At 35.9% G+C, this 11,673-nt stretch overlaps 1 protein-coding gene across 1 annotated transcript in view; it reads left to right on the top strand.

Moving 5' to 3' along the window:
• The window catches only part of Spidr (scaffold protein involved in DNA repair), a 331,648-nt gene that overhangs the window by 146,451 nt on the left and 173,524 nt on the right, over positions 1-11,673 (top strand). The window lies entirely within an intron of this gene.

The following is an 11,673-nucleotide window of genomic DNA, read 5'->3' as shown; positions in this document are numbered from 1 at the left end:
TATATATACACACACACACACTCTTAATTTTTGTTTATTGATCTTATATTTTGCCAACTTGCTACACTCACTTTTTGCTTCTAACAGATTCTTTAGGATAAACAAGATTGTATCACCTGCTAATAGAGTTTGAACATCTTGCCTTTCAATCTGGATGCCTTTTTTCCCTTATTCCTTTTTTCTCTATTCCTAATTTCCCTGACTAGAAGCTCCAGTATGCTATTGAATAGAAGTGGCAAGAATTGGCCGACTTTGTCCTTCTCTGGATCGTGAGAGGAAAGTATTCAAGGAAGTCATTCACTATTAAGTATTATGTTGTTTGTAGGATTTTATAGCTGTTATCAGATTGAGAAAATTATTTTGTATTCCTGATTTCTAAAGTATTTATTATGGAATCGTGTTAGATTTTATCAAAAGCTTCTTGTTTTTATTTAGATTACTATGTTATTTTTTTCTTTATTGTAATGAGATAATTAGATTAATTGATTTTCAAATGGTAAACCAACCTAGCATCCCTGAGATAAATCCCATTTAGTCATAGTGTATAATCCATTCTATATGTGGCAGAATTTGATTTGCTTACATTTTACTGAGGGATTATAAAATCTCTTTTCATAAGAAGATAGTGGTCTGTAGTTTTCTTATGATGTCTTTGGTTTTGGTATGCAAGTAATATTGGCCTCATAAAATAAGTTGGTTGGTACTGTATTTCCTACTCTGTTGTTGCTGTTGTTGTTTGGGGGGAAGAGCTACTATTGTTAATACATCTTCAAACATTTGGTAGAACTCATCAGTGAAGACAGCTGGGCCTGGGATTTTGTTTGTGGGAATTTTTAAAACTACTGAGTGTTGTGATTTGGATCTGAAATGTCCCTCAAAAATTCATCTGTGGGACGCTTGGTTTCCACTATAACACTGTTCAGACATGGGGCCCTTTGAAAGAGATGAATCGTGAAGGATTTAACCTCATCAAAAAATAAGTTGATGAAGAGCTCATAATTTAATGGGCTATTTGTAGTGATTGAAATAGGAGATTGGGCCTAGGCAGAAGAAGTGTGTCCTCTCGTTCATGATCTTGAAGACAATATCTTGTCTCTGTCTCTGCCCCCTCTGTTCTTTCTAAGCCACCATTAGGTCATTCAGCAGCTTTGCTCAGTCACACATTCCCCATGATGATATTCAGCCTTACTATGGACCCAGAAACAATACAGCCAAGTAACCATGAATTGATACATCTCAATCCAAAGCCAAAGTAAACCTTTTCTCTTATAAGTGATTATACTCAAGTATTTTGTCACAGTGATACTAAGAGGATTAACTTGCTCATTTACTTTATTTTTAATAGTTTTATTTGATTTTTCTTTTATTGTTCAGTTTGAGAAGTTTGTGTCTTTTTAGGAATTTGTTCTTTTTGTTTCAGTTTTATAATTTTTTGACCTATACTTATTGGCATTATTTCCTTTTAAAAATATGTTGTATAACTCCTCTGATTTCTGTGATAGTGCTCTCCTCTCTTGTTCTTTACAATTTGAGTCTTCTCTTGTTTTTTTCTTGGTCCTAATGATTTGTCAATTTTGTCAATTTGGTTTGGTTTCTTGTTTTTCTATTCTTTTTTAAATTTAGTTTTTCCTATTTGTTGTCATTTTCTTCCTTCTCTGTGGTTTGGGTTTATTTTGCTCTTATTTTTCTGATTTCTTAAGGTAAAAGAAAAGAGTGATTTGAGGTCTTTCTTTTTTTAATACAGGCATTCACAACTATAAATATTCCTTTGAACACTGCTTCAGCTGTATGAGTTTGCTATATTGTTTTTCTTTGTATTTCTCTGAAAATATTTTCTAATTTCCTTGTGATTTTTTTGACTCATTGATTTTTTAGAAATGTGTTAATTTCCACATATGTGAATTTTCCAAACTTTTATGCTATTGTTTCCAAATTTTATTGCACAATTGTCAAAGAAGTTACTCTTTATGATTTTGATATTTTTACTTACTTTTATAGTGCTGAGGATCACATTTAAGTCTTTTAAAATTTACTGAGCATATAGGCTGTTTTGGAGAATATCTACGTGCACTTATAAAAATGTGTATTCTGTTATCCAAGATTTTTATAATTCTTTATTCAGCATAACTAACTTCTAAATTTGCTTGACCTTTTGGTAAGTCTTGCTGGGATCATTAGTTCTGCAAGTGTAAAGAGCTTAGTTTAAATCGACACTGTATATGAGAAGGTTTTAAAGGCCTTGGAGTATCTTTCTTACATCCTGTTTGGTCACTGGGCAACTGAGCATTCAGGCTTCACTCTAAAGAAAAGGTCAATAAGGAAACAACATTAAGTCTTCATCTGGATAGTCTGTTCATTATATTAATTTAATAGAAAGAAATATGGTAATTCCTTGTTGAAACAAGGCATACTTTTGTACAACAGAATGATTTAGAGAAAGTTAAATATTGCATGATTTCTCTTATAAGAGAAAACCCAAATATAAATGATTCAAAGAGTAAAATAAGGGATGATGGTAAGAAACAGGGAGGTAGACTTTTTGGAAAATAGGAAGGGGAATCTGGTGAAAGGAGAAGGGATGGTAGGGGAGAAAGGGAAGTCAAAATAACATATACAATATAATTATAGTAGTGATATAACAATTGTATATTAATAATACATAACATTATATATAATATGAATAATATTCATATTCATTCCAATTCCCAAAATGAATGTAGTTATTATATATGGCAAAAACATACTAATAAAATGCTAGGGATTTAGATCAGTGCCTGTCTCACAAGCGTTAAGGTGCTAAGTTTGCTCCCTGGTAGCACACATACAAAAAAACAAAACAACAACAAACAAACAAGGCAGGTGTTGATTTTTTTTTTTTTTTTGCGGGGGAGGTACCGGGGATCAAACTCAGAACCTTGCGCTTGCCAGGCAGGCGTGAGCCTTTGAGTTAAATCCCTGGCCCTGATTTCTTTTTTAAGTTGACTGTAATGTTAATAAGTAGATACTATCAAAATATCAAGAATTAACTCTGAATTGCTGAAACAGAAGAACAGATGTCACATATTTTTTCCTCAAGACAAGAGGAAGGATGGCACAATTTCTCTCTCTACTCTGCTCTTTCTCATACAGGGATATTCCAAAGAGAAGCACATTATTGGCCGATTGATCTAGTAGTCTTTTGCATTATTCTTATAATGAAAAACAAATATAGACATTGGCTTGCATTCTAGAATAATTAGGGTCACCAGTTTCTTTAAAAAAGCAACCAGAATTAAATATGCTTCTAATACAGTATAATATTCAAGTCACAATTTCTAAAGACAACCCAGAACATAATTGGAAAATTGTTTGTTTAAAAAGCAACTTATGGGCTGGGGATTTAGCTCAGTGGTTCGGTGGCCTGTCTTGCAAGCACAAGGACCCGAGTTCAATCCCCAGTACCCCCAAAAAATAAAAATAAATAAAATGCAATTTAGTGGGCTAGGGATTTAGCTCATTGGCATCATGCCTGCCTTGCAAGTTCAAGGTCCTGTGTTCAATCCTGGGTACCAGAAAAAATAAAATAAAAAGCAACTCAGAGCTGTACATAATACTTTTAGTAATCATAAACCTTCTGAGACAGTCTTTAGGAAGATTTCCCATATTTTGACTGTAAAAATAAAAATAAATTCCTTGAATATTACTGTAGGCACATATTAGATAGTCTGTGCTGTTTTCTGGGCTTTTTCTTAGCTGCTTAAGAGAAAGATAATGTCTGTCAGGTCAAGACTTGTACATTTGCCTCACCAACTTATGCCTAACATGTTTGTATTTATGTTCATCCAGTTCATGGTATGTGACCTACTCCATTACCTTTTCCACAAGAGAGTAGCATAATAGTACCTTTTATATTATCCTGGAATAATTGTTGGGCCCTTACCTAACTTATTTATTCTGGCCCCGAATCCAGGGTTTCTTTATTCAGCTTTTTTTTTTTTTTTGACAGAGTTTCACTATATATTCCAGGCTGGCATTGAACTCCCGGTACAGCCCAGATATCTCAAATTCACATCAATTCCCCTGCCTCAGCCTCCCAAGTTCTGGCATTGCAGGTGTGTGCTACCTTGCCCAGTTTAGCTTTTGATAGAGTACTAAATTTTTGCTTCTTCTTTATATACCTATGTTGTTTATTAAAGGAAATATCTGTAATGACTATACTAGGCTTTTAGTTATTTAGAACAGAAAATCTCCATTTCCTTCAGCAACTTTCAGTATCAGAAATTCTGTTTTGCGAAAGAAATCTACAAAAGGCATTTATTTGAATCAATGAGCAACTTACTGCAATCTGCCCAGGAGACTCTTCATAAATGCCTGTTAAATGTTGGAAAATTGCTTTTTTTTTTTAAATTGACATAAGATATGAAGAAAATGTAATACATGATTTTCTTGATGCATGATTTGTGGCTCAGCTGCATTACTACTTAACTAAGGCTGGAAGCTCATACAGTCTGTGACTCAGATTTCTTGAATATAGTTTGATATCTTCCAAGTGACAGGATGTAAGTTTGTACTAGAATTGACTCTGAAAATCTCTTGTACTTTTGAGTGTTCCTTTTAAGAGACGTCTCCACCAAGCTCTCTTTCCTTCTCCACCTCTCTACACCCAGAGAATACTGAGCTGCACTCCCAACCCTTCTTTATTAAATTTTATTTTGAGATAAGATCTGTCTAAGTTGTCAGCCTGGCCTTGAACTTGCAATCATCTTGCCTCAGCCTCCCAGGTAGCTAGCATTATAGGCATGAGCCGCCATGCCTGGCTTCTCTCCTACTGAGAAAATTCAAAGACCTGGGTTGGCTCCACAACCATTTTCATTTCCTAACTGAACATCCTTAGAAAGTAAACAAGCTGATATTGACATTTTTTTCAGAACTTGAAAAAATATGTATATATTATCCTACAGATATATTTGTAAGGTCTTTATTGCCTTGATTTCTATCTATGACTAATTTGAGAGAGTTTGGTAAGAAAATAACACTAGCTAATCAAGAAAACATACACTGTTTTGTAACTGTCAGTATAATTCCAACTCTAGCTAATTGTATATAGGTACTTAATTAAGAGGCTGAGAGAATGCAGGTGGTTCAAGGAAAAATTAAAACCCTTACAAAAATAAGAATTTAAAATATTCATACTACTAGTAGAGAATTGAGTGTCATGGTCTCCAGAAATAAAGAAAATTAGGGCCAGGGATTTAGCTCAGTGGTTCGGTGCCTGCCTTGCAAGCACTATACACTGTTTTGTAACTGTCAGTATAATTCCAACTCTAGCTAATTGTATATAGGTACTTAATTAAGAGGCTGAGAGAATGCAGGTGGTTCAAGGAAAAATTAAAACCCTTACAAAAATAAGAATTTAAAATATTCATACTACTAGTAGAGAATTGAGTGTCATGGTCTCCAGAAATAAAGAAAATTAGGGCCAGGGATTTAGCTCAGTGGTTCGGTGCCTGCCTTGCAAGCACAAGGACCTGAGTTCGATCCCCGGTAAAAAAAAAAAAAAAAAATTGGGAAGAAATAAAGAAAATTAAATGACACAATAATATTTCAAGTGCACTGATTTGCTGTGGCTTAATGACAAGACTAGAAGTACCACTCAGATTTCTAAGCTGGGAGTATTAGTGTTTACTCCATCTGAACCTTTAATTTTTGTTTGTTTCACTTGGCCATATGTGTACCCAGTTCATATCTTGTACAGAAAATCATTGTATAGTATTTTTTTAGTATTACCCTCTTATATGTTTTCTGATTCATTATTTTCTCAATCTTAACCTATAAAATGGAAATATATGCCTTCTGTGTGTTTTAATACTTTATTTCTCAAAATTATTTCAGTATATATTATCACCTTTGAGTCTTATAGTATTGCTAGGTATCCACAGAGTTCAGTTGCAGAATATAGAACCCCATGTGGGTTGGTATGAAAAGGGAGTATATGTTTGGATGTTGCTCACCTGGAAGTGAAGCAGAGAGGAGGGAAGCTAAGAGAGTTCTAGCACAAATAGTGTCATTGCAGCTGCACACCACCAACACATTTGCCTCTTACATATCAACATAAACCCTTCCTATACATTCAGCAGCATTACAGTTCTCCCTTGTTGAATAAGTCTCACTCCTTGAAGGTGAACCCTAAATCTCCTCAGTTCCACTTAGTGCTCTGGTCTGCTCCAACTGTGCAAGCTCTAAAAGTAATGATTTTTCCTGTAGTTTATGAACTGGTCTGTCTTAGAATTCTGGAGCCTTTGGAGTGAATTTCATGGTTCATATCATCAACAGGGAGAAGGGAAATGAATTAATATGTATAAACACATACTTGACACCTTGATAAAAGAAAAAATATGCATAGCTATTACAGTTCTTGTTTCTCCAAATGGTTGCTACCCATTTCATGATACACTTCCTCTAAGGTAGTGAAACTCCACTTACAGTGTTGCTAGAAGAAACATGGCAAAGGAGGCTAAACCAAACCTGAATATGATAGTGAGAATAAATTGTTTTTCTATCCTAATAGGAAGTTCATTGTAATTAACCTGCTATCTGTGGCAGGCTGGTCCCTCAGAATTGACTGTTGCACATGTCATGTTGGATGCTCTGTAGTATTAGTAAACAGGATAACCATGGTGAGCACCTGTCAATGTTGTTCTCTTTACCACATGGTCACTTTGCTTATGAGTATGAATAATTGAACAAACCCTAGACTACCGTTGAAAGTGCCAGACAAATATTTATAGATTGATTTATTATATCTGCCTGGTCTTTGAGTCTTTCTGTAGTAGACTGAATTTGGGACATAGGTATTCTCCTGTCTTTGTTCAAAATAGGCATTCATATACCTCTTTCCAACCATTTTGTTGCCAGTTCTTCAGCCTTTTTTCTCCTATATTTGTGGTCATCCATCTGAATTTTGGTTCTTTGTAAATTAGTATGGCTTTAATTTGAAGACAGTGTTCCTGGGCAGTTCATCTATTAGTCAGATGAATCTGACAATACCCAGTTCATTATGGTTCCTTTGGCCATCTACTATATTTTCACAGTTATCTCAGTTAGCAGAGTGTTCAGTTTCTACTAGGAACCAGTATCAAAACAAAATCTAAGAGCCAGTCATGGTGGAACACACCTGTAATCCCAGCACTCGGGAGGCTGAGACAGGAGGATTTCTGTGAGTTTGAGACCAGCCTGGGCTACATAGTGAGTTCCAGGTCAGTCTCGACTACATAGTGAGACCCTGTCTCAAACAAACAAACAAACACCAAAAGACCAAAATCCAAACCAAACAAAATCTATTTATTAAAGAGAAAAGTAGTTAGTTTGCTAAATAGAGTGTGGCTTGGCCCTGAAACCTTAGGACTTTATTTTCTTCTCTTTCAACTGTAAGTATCTTATTCAGCCATAGATATTCTCATTCATCTCAAGGGCCAATGGCAGAGCTGCTTCCATTGTATCTTGGACTATATTAAGAGCTTTTTTCTCAGCCTACTTAAAGTTAGTAGCTTTACAGATTACTAGGTAAATATGTGAGGTTAGTAAATGAAGATAGAGGTGTTGCCTCTGAAAGACAATGAGCATTTTTGCCTTTTTTCTCTCTTCATTTTGTCTGTGCTTTGTTTTGTTTGTGGAAGTGGAGCAAAGTACAGAAGAAAACATCTCAACATGCTCCATTTCATTGTTCAATAGACATTTTACTTGGGGAATAGGCTTCTGATTTTTTGCAGTATTTATGTTTTACCCTCTGGCACATACTTGTCTTACTCAGATACCTGTTACTTCGTGCAAACAAATCTTATCAGCCTTGGTGCCATCTTGTCCTGTGGGACAGTAAGATGATTAAGTCCCATGGATCAAATAATGGCACAAAACTAGAGTTGACATACATATTACTCAGGCTGAAAGTATCATTTTTTTACTGGGCATGGTGGCACATGCCTGTACTTCCAGCACTTAGGAGGCTGAGGCAGGAGAATCATCATGAGTTCAAGGCCAGTCTGGGCTACACAGTGAGTTTAAGGTCAGCTTGAACTATATCGTGAGACCCTATCTCAAAAAACAAAACAAAACAAAACCCAGAAAAATCTCATGCTTTCTCTGCCCCTTAAGATGAGAAAATACACACATTTATTTATTGTTTAGGCAGTAGCTCCACAGCAGATGAGAAGATATATTGATTTGCTGTGGTGGAAATCACATCTGGCTCAGCAACTGCAGCTGGAGTCGCTGGCTGATTAAATTTATGGTAAACTACTGTCATTCTCAAAGACCTTTATATCTTCTGAGAGGCCCAGTGCATGCTGAAAAAGATTTTTATAAGTGTTACCATCCCATACCTTTCAGGTTTCTGGTGATGGCATTAATCTTTTTGATTTCCCCAAAAGTAGCAGCATTGCTTTTAGTTCACTGTTTTGGCAGAGAAGTTTAGGAACTTTCCTTTAGTCCTGCTCTTAATAATCCTCGTCGCAGTAGACCCTTCTTTCTTGGGGTTTTTGTCTTACAGATACCTTCAATCAATTGCAGTCCAAAAATACTAAATGAAACATTCTGGAAATAAACAGTGCCTAAGCTTTAAGTTGCACTCTCTTCTGAATAGCATAAAGTCTTGTGCCATCCTTCCAAGGATGAGAATTGTCATTTTGTCCAATATATGCACATTGTATACACTATTTACCCATTGGTCACATGTCTTTCTTGGTTAATCAGATCAACTGTGATGATACAGTACTTGTATTCAAGTAACCTTTATTTTACTTGATAATGGCCCCTAAGCACCAAAGTGATACTGGCAATTCAAATATGCCAAAAAAGCCATGATGAATGTTCTCAGTAATAATAATAATAATGAAAAAATTCATCTGCTGAGATTGCCAATAGTGAGAGAGAACATTCACATAACTTTATTATAGTATATTATTATAATTATTCTGTTATTGTTAGTCTTTTATTGTTCCTAATTAATAAACTTTATCACAGGTATGTATTTATAGAAAAATATAATATATAGATAGATAGATAGATATCTGTCTATATAGAATTCCCTACTATATGTGATTTCAGCTCTCTCCTGGGGGTTTTAGAACATGCCCCTCATGGATTAGAGGGTGCTATTGCCCACAAGTCAGAAGTCAAATGTGGAAATTCTGCCTGTTTGTGACTATATACAGTATTCCACTTATGAACTCAGTTCCTGAGATAATTGTTTGATACCTCTGAATTCTTCCACCGACTAATGGTATATATAGGTATTGAGTCCTCAAGGATCAGCATCATCTCAGTGATGAGATCCAATAAATCCTAAACGAGCTGATAATTTCCATTTCTCTTTATTTAGGAAAGAGTAAGACAATTTAAGTTACATGATTATGTTACTGAAGGATTCCTCCTTAAAGGGCCCAAGCTCTCCTGTTAGAGGGTATAGGCCACTGACTGATTTGGCTGGACCAAGAAAGGCTGTTAACATTGTCATGCTCCATCACATCATGCCTCTGTCACTTAACCTACAGACCAGACCAGAGTTTCCCAGGCACCCCAGCTATTCTGGTTTTACAAACCCCTCATTAACTCTATACCACTAAATACTCCTATAGCTGAAACCATTACTTTAGTCCTCCTGTTTATTATGTTCACTCTTGCCCTCTTTCCTCTGGATACTTAGCTCTTCTGTCTCAGCTGGCTTTGACCCTCTTGGAATTCAAGAAGACCTTGAAGAGCGTCTGTAAGTCTGGCCCTCCTATCCCTGGGCTGCTGGAGGTTCAGGCAGAAGGTGGCTGAGCAGGAGACAGGGTAAATCTGCCTCTTTGTTTTATCAGGACATTTCCTGCATCTAGATCTGATTTTTATTCTGGAGTCCTGTTATACTATGCAACAAGTAGAAACTTCATGTTATTTTGTTTTAGGACTGAGGAGAGTGCCATTACAGACTCTCTCTCTCTCTGTTTTGTTTTGTTTTTTGGTTCTAGGAATCGAACTTGGGACCTTGCACTTGCAAGGCAGGCTGCAGAACCACTGAGATAAATCCCTGGCCCCCAGACTCACATTTTGGCAACTGCTTTGAATTCCCAATTTTGTACTTCAAATATCTTTCACTGGTAACATATTACAACACTTAACTGAGAAAAGCAGGTCATATAACATCTCAAACTGCTTTCTCAACTATTTTTTTTTCTGATAATCTTGTGATATAGATAGAAGTAGACTTTTGCAGTCTCATTAATCAGAATATAAATCTTGGCAAAATGCTATAAGTCAACTATATGTATAGTTTTCCATCTCTGTGCAGTATTTCTCACTAGAGGAAATACATTCACTGCTTTCTTAGCATTTCTAAAGTATCCTTGAATGGAATGTTTGTCTTTTCCCTGAGGATTTGGGGAGGGGGCTTTTGGGTGGTTTACGGGAGAAATGCCTGCTCTTTTGTTTACTGGAGGAAGCCCAAACTCTTTTGATGTTCCTCTCATCCTTATCTACACACAGTGCCCATGATGATTGGCCTACTGGGTCATTACTAAATCACTTTTTCCCCTTCCCCCCAAGAAAAGAAAAAATTCGTTTTGTTTTGTTTGAAGGATAACAGTAAATTCAGCTTAGGAAGGCAGCTCTTTTTTTCCCCCCTCCCCACTCCCTGTCTCTCTGAAGATACTATTCATCTGTAAAGCACAACGTGAAGCAGTTCTTAGTGTGATTTAGTGCAGGCCTCAGCTGCTATCTCTTCCTGGGGTTTTGCTGGAGGCTGGAGCTTCCCGACAGCCCGGGCTGTGGAGTGGTGGAATGCAGTGCTGACGTCACGGCCGCTCCTGGGAATATTTTGAATTCCTCTTCCTGGCAGTGGTCAGGTGGCTTCCAGCAAAAATGAAGGACAACAGCTTCCAAAGACGAAAAAAAAGAGAGGAGGAAAAGAACAGTTTATAATCAAAGTATTGTGGGGGAGGCACTTTTATTCTGAGCCAAAATGAAATTAGAACCAGATGTCTTACATTCTGATGCTTCATGAATTCTAAATACATTTATTAGTGACTGTAATAGCTGAGCTGTTGGCTTTTCACTGAACTAAAATCTTAACAATTTTTAAGAGGAAATCTTACAAATAACACTTTGAAAGCAGCTTTCTGTGTGAAAAATGAGGATCCTAATGAATTGTCCCTGAAGTTAACATACAGGCTGTTTTAAAATCTGTTCCTCTTTTGAAAAGTCACTTCTGAAATTAAAAATGTCTGTGATCTGTTAATGTATTTTGTGTTGTTCAAATAAATCCAAGCCGTTCGTTGAGAGGTAAACACTATTTTAGCATCTGCTGCAGAATGTTTTTGCTCAAAATATTTATGTTACAGAATGTCATTTCTGTCCATTACTTCTCAAGCCAGATATTGAAAACAAGACTTAACAGATTCTTAATATAACAAATGTGCCAACGTCAAACAATTGCAATAATGTGTGCAACCAAAAATGAACTGTAATTAAGTTAAATTTTAAACTTAATTTGTTTTTCTTGCCTTCTATCCCCTGCAGTACTTTTGTTTGAATTCATTGTACTGGTTTAGCTAATCACAATTTGTGTGCCTGGATTTAAAATAAAATGTTTTGTTTTGTTTTTTTAAATTGGGTCTTTCAATAGCTTTTTGCTTGTTTTGATGTAGCAACAGTTACATTAAC

This window comes from Fukomys damarensis, unplaced genomic scaffold (assembly GCF_012274545.1).
Source record: "Fukomys damarensis isolate Sample0158 unplaced genomic scaffold, DMR_v1.0_HiC HiC_scaffold_5, whole genome shotgun sequence".
NCBI classification, from domain to species: domain Eukaryota; kingdom Metazoa; phylum Chordata; class Mammalia; order Rodentia; family Bathyergidae; genus Fukomys; species Fukomys damarensis.
The sequence above is the reverse complement of the archived record's forward strand: the minus strand, read 5'-3'. Positions and strand labels throughout refer to the sequence as shown.